This window comes from Lemur catta, chromosome 24 (assembly GCF_020740605.2).
Source record: "Lemur catta isolate mLemCat1 chromosome 24, mLemCat1.pri, whole genome shotgun sequence".
NCBI lineage: Eukaryota > Metazoa > Chordata > Mammalia > Primates > Lemuridae > Lemur > Lemur catta.
The window spans coordinates 1,814,013-1,832,582 of NC_059151.1; the positions used below are offsets into that span (position 1 = coordinate 1,814,013).

Sequence of the window (18,570 nt, forward strand, 5' to 3'; positions counted from 1 at the left end):
ATTATAAATTAGGGAAATTTTGAAGGAAATCTGAGATACTTGAGGTATAAGATAGTGGCTAAGGGCTTCATAAATGAAACATTAATAATAAAATGACTTCATTTTTACCCATAGACTCTTAATGTTGTATGGCTAATAGTTATCAGATATTTGTTAAATAACAAGATTCTGATCAACATATGAAATACTGAAAAAGCAAAGTAAAGATTGGTCTGGCACAGTTATTCTGCCCCTTGTCTAACGTGATCTTTGTTGTCTTTCTCCATCCCCAAACTCCTACTTAGTCATCAAAACCCAGTTCAAACGCCACTCCCACTGTGGAAGTACCCCAAGTTGACATGGGCAGCACTTTTCTTTCTTCTCCACTCGTCGAGTCCTAGCTCTACTGGGCGTTCCAGACTCCAAGTATTTGCTTATATGTGTGACTCCTTCATTTGACTATGCCTGGGAATCATGGTTTTTTTAAATCATACCTTTTTAAATCCCACGTCCTTGGACTAACTGCACATAAAGCAATACTAGATAAATGATCAGAGTCGCAGCCAGGCTTGGCAGTTCCAACCAGGAGAAAAAAAAAAAAAATCCAAATTCCTAAATATATCAAGACAAGCTATTTCTCAGGCACACATTTCTTAAAATTCAGTAAACTTTCAGAATATGCAAATGACAATAAAACTTCCCTTCAGCACATTACGGTGACAGTTACAAGAAAATGACATAAAACTGCCCCCTGAGGAACCATCCCAAGACAGCTACTCAGGGTTGTCACTATGAAGGGCACCATCTAAGTCAGCTTTAGTAACAAAGATGGCACAGTTACCAGCATGTTCGCATTGCCACCTCTGTCTTCAGAACTTGATTTCAACTGAGCCTGAAGCAGGAAAAAAAATATGTGTCATGAACATTAAGCACATGATGACAGAGTACTCATGGGTTTTAAGCAGATACATATCAGAGATGTGGACCTTGGGCCCACGGGATAGCAGCAGAGACTCTCCGTCCTCGAAATTCCCTGTGTGAGCCTCAGCCCTATCCCAGTTCTAACACGCAGGATGAGCCGCCTGCCCAAGGTCCGGGCAGCCTCAGAGTCCATCCCAGATGCTGGGACCAGTCAGAGCTTTTGGAGTCAATGAACCCTGAGCCAGGAGGAAATTAATATTCTCCGCGTGCACATGGGCATGCAGTATTACAGGGAAGTTAGACAGTCACGTTATTCTGCACTTTCAGGAACCAACTCCGGGTCAGATGAAGGCCCCAGCCAAGTCCATTGCCAAGTCTGCAGGGTAGAAAAACATTCATCATTGCCAGTAAATAATTTTCCACTCTCTGGCTCCCGCATGTACTCAGCTAGTCAAGTGTCACAGCACAGAGCCTGGAACTCGCATGCTCTGTGGCTTTCACGGTGACAACTGCATTTCCAAGCCTGTGGTTGCAGGCAAGACAACATCTGTAATTGTCTTGTTGGCGCAGGGTAAAACAAATACACATTTAGATCACAACAGATAAACACTTCCTCTGAATTAATCACACAAGGGAGGCCAGAAACATACATCCTTCGGGGAAATGGAATCTCATAGTGGCAAACCCACAAAGAAGACAGAACTTCTTGAAATAGAAGGAAATTTTAGGATATTAACAGCATCCTGCAAGTGGGAGCTCTTCTTATGAAGCAAGTCCATATAATGGCAGCAAACAGACAAGGCTAACTGGGAAGGCCCTACGGTGAACAGCAGTGGAGGGGGGCGGTCATGTTTCAGGGAATCCCTCTCACTCCAGCTACCGAGACCACACTGATGACAGCGCCAAGACAACCTCTTTCAAAACGTCCCTTTTGCAGGCCCACTGTGTGCCTGGCAGGGAAGACCATGAAACCTGCTTCCACACCCAACTGGCAGGAGAGAACAACATAAGCCCCGCACTCTGAAGCCGTAAGTAGATTTCCCCCACTTTTCTTCTAACACATAAATTTTCTTCTAGAACACGCCTGTTGTTCTGGTCAGAGCAGAACTGGTGAAGCTAGACTATGTTTGGTGGGAAGGAGGGAGGGAGAGAGAAAACAGATTTTCTAGCAAAGCCAACTCTGTATGCATGGCCGGGTGCTGGCCTTTGACAGCGGAAGGTGAGCAGAGCCCAGGCCCATGAATCGCCAAGTGGAGGGAAGCCACCGTCAACCACAAATACCACATTCGACTGTCACATAAGCAATGACTGCAGTTCTGTTGTTCAAAGTCACTGATATTTAGGGGCTTGCTTGTTGTAGCAACTAGCATTACCCTAATCAGCACACAGGGTGAAAGCTAGACTTCCATTTAGTCGGTTATTCATTCACCTAAACATTATTGAGTAATCTCTACCAGTTGGGTATGTGCTCAACACGGGGGACGTAAAGATGCACAAAACAGTCTCTTCCTTCCAGGAGCCCACGGTGTGGTGAAGAAGCGAGATCATTCCCGGCACCATGGAAACGCTCAGGAGGATTAGCTCTGCCTGGTCTCGTCTAGAGAATTTCTCCCCTGGGTAGACACTGCCATTCACGTGGGAATCTTCTTTTTGCTTATGTTTTCTAAATTCATTACATTACTACAAATTCTTCCCATGTGGATTTTCTGATAAACATAAAGATTTGTTTGGGAGAAAAAAAAAAAAATCCCTGAAATCAAATCTGGAGAGGAAGGTGGTTAGAATGTAAAGTGGGGCAATGTATTCAGCGATTGCTAGCAACGCCACAAAAAAAATAGTCAATAATTTTTTGAGGCCGGGCGCGGTGGCTCACGCCTGTAATCCTAGCTCTGGGAGGCCGAGGCGGGTGGATCGCTCGAGGTCAGGAGTTCGAGACCAGCCTGAGCAAGAGTGAGACCCCGTCTCTACTAAAAATAGAAAGAAATTATCTGGACAACTAAAAATATATATACAAAAAAATTAGCCGGGCATGGTGGCTCATGCCTGTAGTCCCAGCTACTCGGGAGGCTGAGGCAGTAGGATCGCTTAAGCCCAGGAGTTTGGGGTTGCTGTGAGCTAGGCTGACGCCACGGCACTCACTCTAGCCCGGGCAACAAAGTGAGACTCTGTCTCAAAAAAAAAAAAAAAAAATAATTTTTTGAATGCTGGGCACTTTTGTCCTCTGCTTCGGAAACTGGTTGGTGAAATGGAAAGATTAAGAAATACAATAAGTATAGATGCAAGAAAAAGGGGCATTTTTCTTTCTTGGTGTTACTTTAAATTACGCATGCTTGTGAGAGGGGAAAAGCCAAGCAGAACAGAAGAGACAAAAGAAATGTTTTTCTACATATACATACATTCCTCACTCCCTCTCCACTTATACCGTTACCCCAAACTCCGGAGCTGGTCCAGAATATTCCCTTTCCTGTTCTCTGCGTCCACTGGTATTAAAAAAAAACAAACAAAACTTTTCTTTCCTTCCTACGTCTCATCCATCCTCCCATCCCTCCACACCTCTCCACACCATACACCACCCTCCCCACCCCCCAAGTATCCAGCCTATGCCATCCCTTTATCTTAGCAACTCTACATTTAACATATATTAAGAACTTCATTGTTCTGTAGGTATTTTGTTCAGATTTACGCCTTCCCATGTGACTGCAAACTCCTTACATACAGAAAACACGGATGGCTTCTTTCTCCATGAGCCTAGACGTGTACTGAGCACATATGTAAACAAAAAGGACACGCCTGTTGAACGAACAACTGATAACTGACCCTTCCTGGGTAATCTCAGGGGCCCCATGATAAGAAGCTTTGCAACGACACGAGGAGTTACTATCTTTAGCAAACTTTTAGCAACAGGCAAGGCAACATGGGCAGAGGGAAGACCACCGGGCTGATTTAAGACCAAGGCAATCCTAGCTCTGTTTCCATTTCAACCCGGGTGTGGCCCGGGTATGGCACTTCCATAACCTTCTCTGACCCCCAGTTTCTCATTCTTTAAAAAGGGAATGATAATACCTTCCTCTTAGAATCAAAACAGGTCAAGGAGGAGAGAGCCCTTCAAAAACTATTCTGTTGAAGGGATTTCCTTCTGTATTGAATTAGTGGGTAACCGAAGCCAGCCATTCTTGTCCAGAGTAATTCCAATAAGCATCTCAATAATGGCGAAGGAGGGATTACCTCTCAGAACAAAACAGCACTCCCTTCTAAATCCACACTTCTCCCCGAAGCCATCGACGAAATAAATGAAAGATGCGATGCATTTAACTCTGTGCCCTTGGCTTTTGCAACCTCCTTCTGCAAACTGCTGAAAAGGCATTTCTGCTCTAATGGAACCGGGAGGGCAGCGGCGGACTGTCTCGTCACAAGCCCAAGCTACGGAAAAAATGGAGAGGTGTCTCCCGCCATGGCGCTGCTCATTAATTGTCCCGTAGAAGGCCAGTCGTGGGGGGACAGTGAGCTCCTCCAAGACCCAGCGGGGAGGCTGCAGAGTCGGGGAGCCGGGCTGTAGGGCTGTCCTGCTGTTCTGTCAACAGGCTCCAAGCCTCACCGGGGGCCCAGGGCTCTCTCAGAGATCTTTATTCTTCCTCCTCTCATTAACGCACGTCCTGGGGTCTTGTCTTCAGAAGCTGCAGCAGCATTCTTGAAGATGGTTCTCCTAATTGCTGGGGGAGCACCGGGAGGGGCGCATTGGAGCAGAAGCAAATGTTGACACGGCTCCCCTCTCACTCCCCCTTCTCAGCAACAGGGACAAGACCCCCGGGGCGCAGTTTCCTTCATGTGCTGCACGGCTGCCCCCCTTCTATGCTCGCTCCCTGCTCCCTCTCCGGGTCTCTTCACCACTGCAGGCAGGCCAGCAGCAGGGGCTCCAGGGTCAGACTGCCAGGGACTGAGCCCTGGTCCTGTGCAAAGTTGGGCAAGTCACTGCATTTCCTGCTTCCTAACCCGTGAAATGGAGCCAGAGCATCCCCCACACAGGGTCATTATGGAGATTAAACGACATGATGTAGGTAAAGCTCTTCCAAGCACAGTCCCTGCTGTGTGGTGAGTATAGATCGTCATCAACAATCCTCTTCGACCACCTGTAATCTGGCTCCTGTTTGCACGAATCCCACAAAACCTCTCTCTCCCGGAACACACTTCACATCCTCCTTCCATCCTAATCCGGCCATCTGACTCTTCTCCTCCTCCCTCTGCTGCTTTGAACCGGGCTGCCTCAGTTTACATGACGCCAGAATACCAAACACTCTTTCCGCAGGTCAAGGTTGTGCTTGGGGCTTTTGTGCAAAAATTCCGAGTACTACAGATCACCTGGAAAATCCACAATTATCCTCCACTACATTCTAACCTTGATGTGATCCAAGGCCCCCACCTGAGAGGCGGCGGGCAGAGATCACTGCCTGGAATTCTAACGCCAGAGAACAAAACAAGGGGGAATCTTGTCCTTGATTTTGCAGCTAATGAAATTATAAATCAAAACCACAGGAAAGCCTTCCTATTCAGGTTTGCAGCAGCACTAGCATGCATCTCAGAAAACCTCACTAGCATTAGTAGGATCAGCTGAAGGGACAGACCAGGCAGCTTTGCAAAAAAGTGTATTTTCTATCATACAGAAGAAATATGTATCCAGTTTTTTTGTCACCATCATTGTTTTTCTCAGTCAGCTAACCTCCAAGACCTTCAATATTTGCTGCCTGTCTTCTGTGGTAGGCTTATTTTAAGGGATTACTGAATTAAAAATGTTTCTACATTTTTGGGTAAAAATCAGAGTGTGTACACCACAGCTATTATAATTAATGCTTGCGATGATACTCATTAAAATGAGAGAAAAAGTTGATTCAAGCATGAATCTCTGAAGCAAAATATTAAATTTAGCAGAGAAAAGTCTATTGTGCAAACTGGACATGCATTCATTAGCGTAATGAACCCAGTGATTTTTTAATTATTGCTTTTTACTTTTTTATTTCAGAGGTAATATTATCAGAAACTGTAATATAATTTAAAAACTATGCTAGGAACGATCGGTTTATGGGAAGCAGAACACTTGGAAAATACAGAAAATGTCACAATCCCACCAGCATAAATACCGTTAGCATATTCATGGTTTAGTCACGGATCATTTATTGACAGCCCCAAATGGGCTCCGTACTAGACAATGGACAGTCTCAATTTGATTTTAAGCCTAAATCAGAATCACAAATCTCAACTGTTCGTAGCACAGGGGAGAGATGGGGAAGAGGAGCAGGAAAAACTAACGTATTTGCTCCTCTTCCCTCCCCACTTCAGCGATGCAGGACTCTGGGTCTGAGGAAAGCCACCACGTCTTAGGATGCCACGTCCTCTAAATGGAGAGTCTCGGTTCCGACAGAGTCTCCTTCCCCAATTAGAATCGTATTTCACACACTCCACAGGGAGCCTCCTGAGCGATCCCTGCAGGAGTGAGAACTACAGTTCCATTAGAGAACACTTTTCTCACCTTCTCACCTCAGTTTTACTGCCTTGTCCTTAAGTATGTTTGAATCCAATAAAATTAGACTTTAACTTCCAAAAGATAAAAGACCCAAAGGGGTCCCCCAAAAACCTAGAATCTGTGTAACACAGTTTAGTGACAAATGATTCTATACTTTTGTACTATATTTTTGTGTCTATTGTTCTCAACTCCTATCCAGGTTGTAAACGAGGTGACCAAGGTCTTGCATTTCCCCATCATTTGACACCTGACCCCGCCCCCACCAAGCACCTAGTGCGAGCTCCATAGATACCCTTGACATGACGAACTCTGATTCCAAAATAAAACCCCAGTTATTACCTAAGAATTAAGAATGACATTCTGGAACACCGTTTACGAGACATTCACAAGGCTTGCTCCCTTACTTCATCCAGGCCCACGCTCACACACCAGCCCTGGGAGAGGCCGCCTTTGACTACGGAACAGGGAATTCCCTGCCACTTCCTGTCACCTTCCTGTCACCTTTGATACCCATCAAAAAAATCACCCATCGAAAATAATTATTTTTTAAAGGAATAATGCAGGAGGATTTTAAAAACATACCTTTTGCTTGGTGCTTGATTTCAGGCCAACTCGGGAATGACTTTTGGACTAGAGGAAAAATGAGAAAGAAATCCATGAAGAACATGGCATAATGGTAGAACTTATTCTGCAGTCATTTCTTCTAACAGATACCAGTTTTAAGTTAAAATCCTTCCCCCCAACCTTCCTTCTCAGCCTCGAGAAATCCAAGAATAGCAACACCACATAGATTCGTGTTGAAGGTTCCATACTGCACGCCGGGTCCGTGTGTCTCCAGGTCTAATTAGTGTAAGGACGTCTGATACTGAGCACTCTCTGAAAACACAATCCCACAAAGAAAATATCAAGAAGACCAGATATTTTCACATGACAAACTCCAACTCAAGGGTCAATGTCTTATGGTTCTCCACCACTTTCTGAAGATGCGTAACAGGAGCTTATGTGTTCATCGGCCAAATGTTTTCAGGTGTCTACACTGAACCAGGCACAGGCTAGTGCCGGGGACACCAGGCTGAGCCAGACAGACCCGGCCCTGCCCGCGGGAAGCCACGCCAGCCAGCGGGACTACCCAGTGATGCGTCCACCATCGCTGTGACGGACCAGTTGTGAAACTAACACAAATCCAGAGGGAGGAGCCTCCTTTCGAGCTTGCAACCAACTCTCTGTCGGCTACTTTCTAGCTAGAGAAAGGGACAGGAAGGAGGAGAGGCAGACATTTTATTTGTCGTCACAAAAACAGAAAGAGGATGAAGATTGCTCGAAGAGCATTTAGAAGTTCACTCCCACCACGCCCCACTCCCATCCTACATCCTCGAAAGATCTTTATTTTTTTTCTCTTTTGGTTCTGAGATCTCGTCCTCTGCTGCACCTTTTCCCCAACACAACATGGAGAAGAGCATCGCTCTGAAGTGTCAGAAGTGGTATTTGATGGTCCTGCAGGGCCTTTTTGTCTTCTCTTTCCAGGGTTCAGAGAGGCGGCCCAAAGCTCGCACACGCACACGCACACGCACACGCACACGCACACGCACACGCAGAACTCTCAGAGCTCCCAAGGCTGCTCAGGCTGCAGGGTCCCCTCATTCTCTCAAGCTGTCATGAAACCAGCTGCCGTCTGCTGTTCGGGACACGGTGCTGGACAGAGCCAAGGGGATTGCAGGCGGTCCCCACCTGCCATGACAAACGTCACTCAGTCCCTTCTGAGCCCTGAGCGTGTGAAGTACATACACCCCTCTGGAGTCTGAGGAATCTCCAGGTTATTTTCTTCACGCTGGATTGCAGTTTGACTTTTATACTTAATTATTTAATCTACTTGGTATTGATTTTACTGGATGCCTTAAATTAACTCCTTCCTCCCAAATTGCTAACTAGTCATCCCAACAATATTCATAGGAAAAAAAAAAACTGTTATTTGCCACTGTTTTATGCTATCTCTGGAATCACATAATTAATTTTTTATGTGTTGGGGGCGATGATTTTTTTTAAATGCCTTTTCTGTCTGGTGAATGCAGTTTCCTTCCCACATATTAAGGCTTTTTCCACCATCGTCTCCAATGAAGGCTGAGAGCAAGATAAGACTATTTACAGGCATTTTTTACATTTGCATTATAGTATAATATGAAACGCACATCCATAAAAAAACAAAAGAATGATATATTTTCAAACTTGTTTATAAGGATTAAAATATTTTCACTATCACGGCTTTTTATGTTTTAAGATCTAACAGGTATAGTCTCTCAGAGTATACTTTTTCAGAATTTCCATTGTAAATTCTGATTATTTATGCTTTTAGATAAACTACTCCTCGTTCCCATCAGATTTTATTTGCTATTGTATTAAGTCTATAAATCACTGCAGTTTGGGGAAATCTTTACACGATCTAATCTCCCCATCCAGGAGATATTTACTGTTAATGAACTCGGACAATTATGCTGCCCAAAGTCACCCCTTCAGTTCCAGAATCCCTGACCACGACCAGCCTGACCCGCCCCCATGGACAGCATCATCACAAACACACTCAAGAGACAGAGCCCCACCGCAAAACGCCTCTCAGGTCCTCTCGATCATTGACCAACATTTATTAAGGCTCTTCATAAAGTTAGGAGCTGAAGACACAGTTCTTGCCCTCAAGAGGCTTATAATTTTAGATGAATAGGTGTATAATACGCCCAGAAGGAAAAATAACCATAAAGGCAGCATATGTTAAACATCAAATGTGCAGCAGCTACAGGAAGTGCTAAAGCGACAAGAAGGGCTGAGACCACTGGTTGGAAGAAGATACAGGTGTGAGTAGGACCTGAGGGAGCCTAAACAGTGGAGTCCTACTTAGGCAGGGAAAGATAAGAGCCAACACAATGTCGGGGACACAGGTAGTCACTCACTGCCAAATAAACAAGAAGGATGGGCTTGGTAGGCCCACGGACAAGGGCACAGTGGTAAGAATAAATGTATATGGTGACCGATTTCTCCATAAGGTATGGAAAATAGGCAGAAGAGGTGGACAAACCAGGCTAGTTTCAGGCTGGTGAGGGGTCGGGGTATATAATCTCACCTACATTTTCTATTAGAGACTCACAACTCTCTAGGTTTGTTGTCATTGTTCAATTCAATTCCATAAACATTTACTGAGCACCAACACATTCCAGGCATTGTGCACTCAGAACGTAAAAATGACAGACATTCTCTCTGCACTCAAAGACCTCTTAGTCGAACAGTCAAACATACAAGCAAACGATGGCCAGTGAACATGGCTGGTATTATACCAGAGCAATGCAACAGCATCAAACATGTGAGCACAAAGGGAGAAGGTGCTGGAAGGCTTCTGAGAGGTGATGGTACAAGGCTGAGTTCTGGCGGATGAACAGGGGTTGTTAGACACTAGGGAGGAGGACGGGGCTCCCAGGAAGAGACAATGACAAGGTACTAGAGAACGTAAGTCTGGGACTGCACACAGTCAAGTATGTCTGAAAGCTACAGCTTGTGGGTCAGGGGGTGGGTACACACGACCAGAGAGGTGGGTAGGGGTCTGGTTATTATGCAAAGGAGTCTGGACTTTACCCTCAAAGGCAACGGGAAGCCACTGAGGACTTTTACATGGAAGGAACGAAACAATCAGATTTGTTTTTGGAAAGAAAACTCTAGCAGGACTAAAGAGGTCTGAGGGAAGAGTTAGGAGAGTTAGAAGAATTCGACTCATATTGCTAACATTAGTAGTAATGTGGGTTTCATCCTACAGCAAGTACCTTGAACTCCGTTCTTTTCCTAGTACTGACACTAACAGTTACGCATCCTGGACTAGTCGTTACTTCTCTGTGGTCCCAAGTTTCCTCGTTGCAAAATGAAGACGCTGTACTGGGTGATCTCCGAGCTCCAGAGGGCAGTCGTTCTCCAGGACCTCTTACTTGGCCTCAAAGAAAGACTGAGTATGCAGGAGGGAAGGTGGGTTTCAGTCTTCACCTTGACTTTCATTGAAACCAAACTAATTTAAATGAGCATGCTATCAAATTAATCAGACTTCCTTTTTAAGTTTTATCTACGTTTTAAAATTCCCAGAAAATTGGGCGGTATATACTGCATGTTTACACAGACTCGAAACTGCATTTACGAAAGCCTTGTGAGCCCTTTGGATTAAATACGATATTTCAGTGCTAAGAATCACACCAGTGCACAGAGCACCCAGGGGAACGTTCGCACCCTCTGGCTGCTGATGCAGCCTCCCAGCCCTAGCTCAGCCCCGTTTTATTAAAATTCCTATTAGTGCGACTCAGTTATGATTAAATATTCTTCCTACTTTTTCAAGAAGAAAAGAATGCAGCTAACTCCTGACAGCCTGTGTCAACTGGGGACATGGATCACAGGGATGAATTAAATCCATAAATAATCCAGAACTTTCATTTAAGCCAAAAGCTTCAATCTCCTTCCTCATCCAGCCTTTTCTGAGAGCTGTTATCAAAGTATTCAAACTGCCTTAAATGGGACGTCTTCGTACAGGGTCAGCTGTGGGTGAAACTGGAAAGTGGCACTTGCTACCCTGCACCCCTGGGCCCCCCCTGCCTCCTTGCTCTGAATCTCCTCGTCACGATCTTTCTAAGCGCCAACTTGCAGCCTTCATTTTATCTGACCGTTTTGCAGCTCCTGACACTCCCAGCTACTCCCATTTTCCTGAATCTCTGCCCTGGGCTCCCACCTCTCCTCTCCCCTTGGCTTCCTCCTTTGTCAACCGGGCTATCTGGGGACATCTCTTATGTCAGTCCCTCCCCCTCCCCTCACATCCCCAGAAGTTTGTTTTTCCTCTGCATAGTCTTCCCGGGAGACATCACCCCACACCTAGGGGTTTAACTATGATCACACACACATAGCTCTAGTCTGAGCAATTTCTTGACACATAGTAGATGCTTAGCAAATGCTTATGAAATTGAGTTAAACAAAAAATGGTTATGTGCTTTTATTCTTTTCTTTTTCTTTTGTTTTTTTGAGACAGGATCTCACTCTGGTGCCTGGGCTGCAGTGTAATGGTGCCATCCTAGCTCACTGCAGCTTCCAACTCCTGGGCTCAAGCGATCCTCCTGCCTCAGCCTCCTGAGTAGCTGGGACCACAGGCATGCGCCACCACGCCCGGCTAATTTTTCTACTTTTTTTAGAGGGGGGGTCTTACTATGTTTCTCAGGCTGGTCTTGAAGTTATATGCTTTTAATACAAATACCCATGATCCTTCTGTCCTTAAAACTGAGATTTTATTGTTATTGACTCCTGCTGCCTTGCTGCTGTCTTGGTAGCCCCTTAATGTTCATCTTTTATCTCCTGCTTTAGCGGTGAATAAACTAGCCGTCTTAGTTCAAATACAAGATAGTAACAGAAAGCAAAATGAAATAAAACAAGGCTACACATTAAGTAATCAATCTCTTAAAGGGGCTTTGGGAAAAAGGAAGAGAGAAAACAGATTTTAACAATGCCTCGGCATGTTTCCTGAGGGACATCTGTCCACCCATTGGGAAGGTTTTATTGGTAATGCGAAAGTTTCGAGCATGAGAAATAACGATCATTAGCTGCTCCATGACAACTGTGGTTTGCCTGCAATATCCACCATGCTCCTGAGGACCACAGCTTTTTCACAGCTCCAGTCCCTCGGTGCAAGGCATTAGTGAGTACTGATGCTGTTTTAATTGTTTCTCACACACAGTCCATTGCTACGTGTCACAAAGTCCGCATGTGCTAAAAATCATTATTGGACTTTTGGGAGCTCTGGATGTATGAAGTAATTCTCAACTTGCCCTGCAACTGTGACCGGGTCATGCAGCGAAAGCCTTGGCAATTTGGTTTGATTAACAGGGTCAAATTGAGTGAGATCCCGGATCAAATAAGATTTTTGAAAGTGGCACATCTGTACTAAAATGTCTACCAAAAAAATCAAGATAACAGGAGGACATATCATAGAGCGCATATATCACAAGACTAATTAAATAGCTCTTATCTGAATTATAATTTTGTCAACTAAAGATCATGAATTTCACAAGCCAAAATAAGTATCATTTTTGAAGCCTGAAATAGCTTAAGCCCTACAAACATTACAGCAGATCTCTGTTTCAATCATTTCCAACATTGAAAATAAGCTTAAAAAATCACTAATAGTCTCAGATTCTAGCTTCAGAGAACCAGGAGAAACACATTTTTCTGTACATTCTGTATAAAGCATCGGCAACCTTCCAGACAGGGTCTGGCCTCCAACGTACAGAGACAGAGCTTTTAATATTGTCTACACATCTGAGTGGGTATGTACAAATATGTGTATTAATTTATATATCTACACATACATACACATTTACATAAATATAAACTGGATTTCAGCAATTCTAAAATGCAATTGTTTCACATCTCTGAAATTGGGATGTGTATTACAATCTCATAAGGTGACATTATGATAACATGTAATTATTATAACGCAGAGCTTTTTCAATTTTAGCAGCATATACTACTATACGTTCGCATTGTTAAGATGATACATCTCACAATCGATGGCATCTCTGACTGTATGCGTGTGTTTACGTGTCTGACTCCTATTGTCTTCCTTTGTTGTTACTTTAGCATTTTCATATTCTACGTGCTTCCCGGGGTACTTTTAATCTTAGAGTCGTGGATTTATCAATCTGGTAAATAAACTCTAGTTACTAGGAGAAAATCAGCAAAGCCATGAAACATCTTGTCAACACTCACCACACAGAACTTACACCGAATCCGATAAACTGACTGCAGTATAACCGAACTTCAGGAACGAAGTTCCGACAGGCACACCATCTCCGCAGCAGAAAATAATGGCCCATGAAACTAACTGAAGGTTATCGGGCTCAAACTTCATGGATACGTTATCAGACTTACAAATGATTAAAATGACTTTTCAATGCATGAAGGCGTGGAACCAAATTTTACATAACATTAAGATACACAGGCAGCGCCTCATTTCAAATCCATGCTATTAAAGCCACAAGTACTACAGCTAGTTTCATCCTCTCTGTGCCTCATTGTGGGTAGATTTCAGTCGGTCCCAATCGGTCTCATTAATCTTGTTTTTTTTTTCATTTGATATATATTTAGCTCTTACTATCTGTCATTTTTCTGACTTCACCTACTCTTTTCTCCCCTTTATTTAGGTCAAATGTGGACCATATGAAAGTAGAAGTTGCAGTTTTCAGAATTATTTCTTCTGATCACTATTTCCTTGACTTTCTTTTAAGAGAATCTTTCAACTGGTAAGAAAACTTCAACTAAAACATTAAACAGAAATCTTTTGGATGCCCACTCTGTGTTGGAGACCAAGGATACACAGGTATCCGTGGGACAATCTTAGCCTCGTCCCTCGCAGTGTGGTCTGCCGCCTGGGACCACAAGCATCACCTGGAAACTTGTTAGAAATGTAGAATCTCAGACCCCTCCCCGTGCCCACTGTATCAGTCAGGGTTCTCCAGAGAAACCAGTGGGTGACACAGAGAGAGATTTATGATACGGAATTAGTTCATGTGATTACGGAAGTTTGCAAGTCCTGTGATCCACAGGATGAGTCAGAGAGCTAGAGCCCCAGGAGAACCAGTGTCTCAGTTAGAGTTCGAAGGCACAAAGCAGCTGAAATCCCAGCTCGAAGGCAGTCAGGCAAGAGGAACGCTCGCTTGCTCCAGGGGAAAGTCAACCTTCTTGTTCTACTAAGGCCTTCAACCGACTGGATGAGGCCCATCCACATTAGGGAGGACAATCTGCTTCCCTCAATCTACTGATTTAAATGTTAATGTCATCCAAAAACACCTTCACAGAAATATAAGTTAAAACCGCTGTGAAATATTACCTCACGCCTGTTAGAATGGCTTTCACCAAAAAGATGAAAGGTAACAAGTGTTGGGGAGGATGGGAAGAAAGGAGAATTCTTACGCATTGTTGTTGGGAATGTAAATTAGTATAGCCATCGTGGAAAACGGCATGAAAGTTCCTCTAAAAACTAAAAACAGAACTATCATACGATTCAATAATCACACTTCTGCGTACTTATCCCAAGGAATTGAAATCAGTATGAAGGGACATCTGCATGTTCATTGCAGCACTATTCACAATCGCCGAAATATGCAAACAACCTAAGGGTCCATCAGTGGATGAATGGATGAGAAAATGGGGCATATATACACAATGGAATATCATTCAGCCTTAAAAAAAAAAGGGTAAATCCTGTCATTTGCAACAACGTGGACAAGTCTAGAGGACATTCTACTAAGTGAAATAAGCCAGGCACAGACAGACAAATAGCACATGGTCTCACTGGCTCCACTGCTGCCTGTATCCAGGCTTACAACACGCACTAAAGTTTAACAATCCCTGAACTTACGGCCAAAGCAATCATTCTTAGCCTGCGGTTCTTAGCCCCCTTCACAGGTGCACGAAGCTAGATGGGAAAAAGTTCTACCTTTATCTACATCACTTAACTCTAACTGCAGTTTGGCATTTCCTTCAACTACAAACGTAGGCAGCACAGTAGTAACTAGAAGTTCCTAAGACTTGATCACCAATAGAAACATCACAGATATTTTCATATGCATTTCAGCTGCTGCACGTATCTTGAAATATCATTTACTCATATTATTATTTAGCAAGTTTGGTCATTGTTAGATCTGCCACTAGATTTTATAGTTTCATGTGTTAATAAATAAGCATATATATTACCATATCACGGTTTTGTATTTTTAGCATTTTGAAAACTTTATTTCCATATAATTGGTTTACTGTGTAATTCTGTGTGCTATTTTTTGTACTGAGAAACATTATTCTGAAAAAGGATCTGAGGGCTTTCCAGACGGCCCAAAGACGTTCATGGAACAATAAGGAAATGTGGATATTTTGGCTGTTTTCTGCTTGGCCCCCGGCCACTGCCTCCCCTCCCGCCTCTAACGTTTTCCTAGACTCAAACACAGGAGAGCCGCTGCCCACGGTCCTCCTGCAGCTGCCACGTGTTAGCGTCCCCTGGAACAAGCCCAGGCAGCTTTGGGAGGCATAAAGGAAGCCTTTCTTCGAGAAGGTAAAAGGTGAGAGATTTGACGGATACCCACTGCTGGAGACAAGCACAGTCCGGCTGTCCTCGCGTGTGCCAGATACGCTCCCAGGCGTCTCTGATTTCCTAAGGCTTAAGTGACAGGAAGAAAGAACCTAGATAAAGTCCTACTTGCAAAGATCATTTCTCCTAAGATATTTCTAGGCGCCTGCCCTCCCCTCTAATTCCCCGGGACAACGCTGGCTGACAGCCCTCCGATAGGGAAGAGTGAACGGAGGAAGCTGGCCAGGCAGGGAAGGAAGCCGGCCAGAAGCCCCTGCCATCTATCAGTGTGAGCTCCAGATAGATAATCCCAGCCAGCCCCTGCAGCTATCAAACCAAAGGGCATGTTGCAGGTAGCAAGATAAATCGCTAGTGTCAAGGATGTCTTTGTTTGTTCCCGACAGCCTCTTACTCTGTCTCCCTCTCCTGACAAAGCCACCCCCAGGAACGGGTTTCTAACGGCGCATTGCCCTCTGGAAACGACAGTGCTTTTAGGGAGAGAAAAATTAGCTTGAGCTCCTCGGTCCAGAAGCCAATATACCATTGGCTGTGGGGACTACTACTAAATACAGGTCAGAAGCAAAATCTATCGGAAACAATAGCTACATGCTGTTTGCACCGAAAGTCATTCTATTAATCCAGCCTGGCAAATCTGAGTTCCCAGTGGTCCATCAGCTGGCCCAGGTCATGAATCTCATTCCACGCCGGCCTTCCATGGAACCCCTCCCAGCCCATCAGATATGATATTCACCGACAAACGCAGGACCCTGGAAAAGCTCCACGTGGAAAACTTTGTACGGGAAATAGGTGGTCGGTTTTTTAATCTAAACATAGATATTGCTTTAATATCTTTCCAGAAATTTCAGAAATATACAAACCATTTGGGACAATAGTTACAACTACATTTGTTAAAACTTTCCAAATACGTCCATCAAGATTTCACCTACGTAATTTGGGGAAGGGACCCTCAAATTCCTGTGAATCTGAGAGTCTCTGCACCGGACTGTCTCTCTGTCCACCACCGTTGCAGGGATTATTTGGGGATTCTGTGTACGAAGCAACGGAGAGCAAGGGGCAGGCAGCTCTGGGCACGCAGAACCAGGCTTGGGCAGCAGTCACCCCCTGGGCATGAACAAAAAGCTGCCTGAAATCCCAAAGCACTGAGCTAAAATTCCCCCCATTTATATGTCAGTCTCCCTCTCTTTTTACTTATTCCTCCCTTTTCCACACAACAGTAAACGTCAGAAAAGGTTAGGAAGAACATGTTCCTCTTTATTTCAATGCAAAAGGAACAAGGGTGACTCTCCTGCCACAAAGCGAAGCATCCATCTGCTCTGGCAGGAGAAGCCTCCGGCCTGTGGGAGTCCAGGGGCGGCTGCGGCTCTCCTAGCTTAAACGCCTAAGTCTCTCGTCACCTCGCGCTCACCAGCAAGAGCTTAGCCTGGAGAAGGGGCTGGGAAGACGGGCCTGCCACTGACTGCCTGGGTTGGGGTCCTGGCTCTTTCTACCACTTACCTTGGGCAAGTTAGTTAACTTCTGTGTGCCTCAGTCTCTCATCTGTAAAATGGAAATAATAATAGTTTTGTTATGAGGATGAATTTATAAAGCACAGAGAACAGGACCCACTACACAGTATGTGCCAATGTTTGTTAAATACGTGAACGAACGTGTGACAAATAGGCCCAGCTGCCTCTGCCCACGCCCAGCTCTACTCTCGTGTCGCCCGCGTCTCTCGTTCCAGAGTGTCTCTCCCTGTGCGTGGCGGTGCTCGCCTGGCCACTGGGCCACACTGCACTGTTGGGTTCAGATCCTCAAACGCGTCTTTACCTCGTAACTAACACCTGCCCGTCCACCAACTCTGAACAGTCGAGTCTCCCTCTTGCAGGCCCCCGTCCCAGAGTGTCCCCTCCGCGCCATCCACTCCTCCATGAAAGGCATGGAGCTGGGGACGAGAGGTGACACGCGGGAGAGAAGCGCACAGGAGGCCTTGGTAACTTGCGGATGAGGCGAGGTACATATCGGATCCTTAGCGTTTTCTCCCCACTGCGACAGACTCGAAACTGCCCAGGTGACTACGTAATTCTGACTTCAGCCTATGGCAAGGGGGGCTCTGAAGGGGTTAACCCCATCCCACCCTGGACCCAGCTGACACGGAGTCCCTGCTAAGCTGCTGCATCTGTCTCTGCAGCCGGCACGAACCCGCACACGCAGCCCCGGCCCAGCGCACACGAGCCTTTGCTGTTGCCGGACTGTTCTGAGCTCTGCAGTGGCCATTCCAGGGGACTGTCAGAGAGACCAGGACAGTGGGGACAACAGGGGGAACAGTGCCCCAGCAGGGGAAAGGCAAGGATGAACCTAAAATCAGGCCAAGATCAAGCAAAACTTAGTTTTTACAAAACAGAATAGAGCAAATTTTTCTTTTGTTAAGAAAAATTACCACGTTGACTCTTTTGCTACAATCAACTGCATAACTTGGCAAATTTTCATTTACTAATCGAGACACACAAGCACCATGGTGCTCTGGGTCTTTCTTTTTTTTTTAATTTTTAATTATCATGGGCACATAATAGTTGTATATCATTATAGGGCACATGCAATGTTTTGATACAGGCGTACAATGTGAATTAAATCCGGGCAACTGGGGTCTTTCTGACAGATTGTACAGCCGCCAGATCTGAATGTATCTCTGAATATGGTCATTTTCAAGTTACTCAGCATAAGCCCTGAATATTATTCAACGTAGCCATTATCCAATTTAATGAGATATAGGATGTGGGATATTGAATTTGTAGATTTGGGAAATGGCAAGACAAAAAAAATTTAAATGCAAATGAAAAAAAACTTTTTTTAAGCATTAAAAATCTTTGTAAAGTGAGGAGCATGAAAACAGCCCGAATGCTGCAGGCAAAGACATCTGGCCTGCCGTTGTGTTCATGAAGGGAAAGCAAGGTTGTCCGCAGACAGGAACAAAGCAGGTCAGGGGACAGTGATGGGGGTGGGGAAAGGTGGGGAATTACGGAGAAAACATTGGGTG

At 44.8% G+C, this 18,570-nt stretch overlaps 1 long non-coding RNA gene across 2 annotated transcripts in view; it reads right to left on the minus strand.

The window, feature by feature from the left end:
• The window catches only part of LOC123627379, a 216,840-nt gene that overhangs the window by 160,433 nt on the left and 37,837 nt on the right, over nt 1-18,570 (minus strand). The window contains exons 2-3 of one of the 2 annotated variants that reach the window (XR_006731260.1): nt 17,052-17,093; nt 6,998-7,045 (exon numbers count right to left, since the gene is read on the minus strand). This is a non-coding gene — a long non-coding RNA (uncharacterized LOC123627379). The remainder of the gene's footprint in view (nt 1-6,997; nt 7,046-17,051; nt 17,094-18,570) is intronic. The other variant, XR_006731261.1, reaches the window with a different exon arrangement.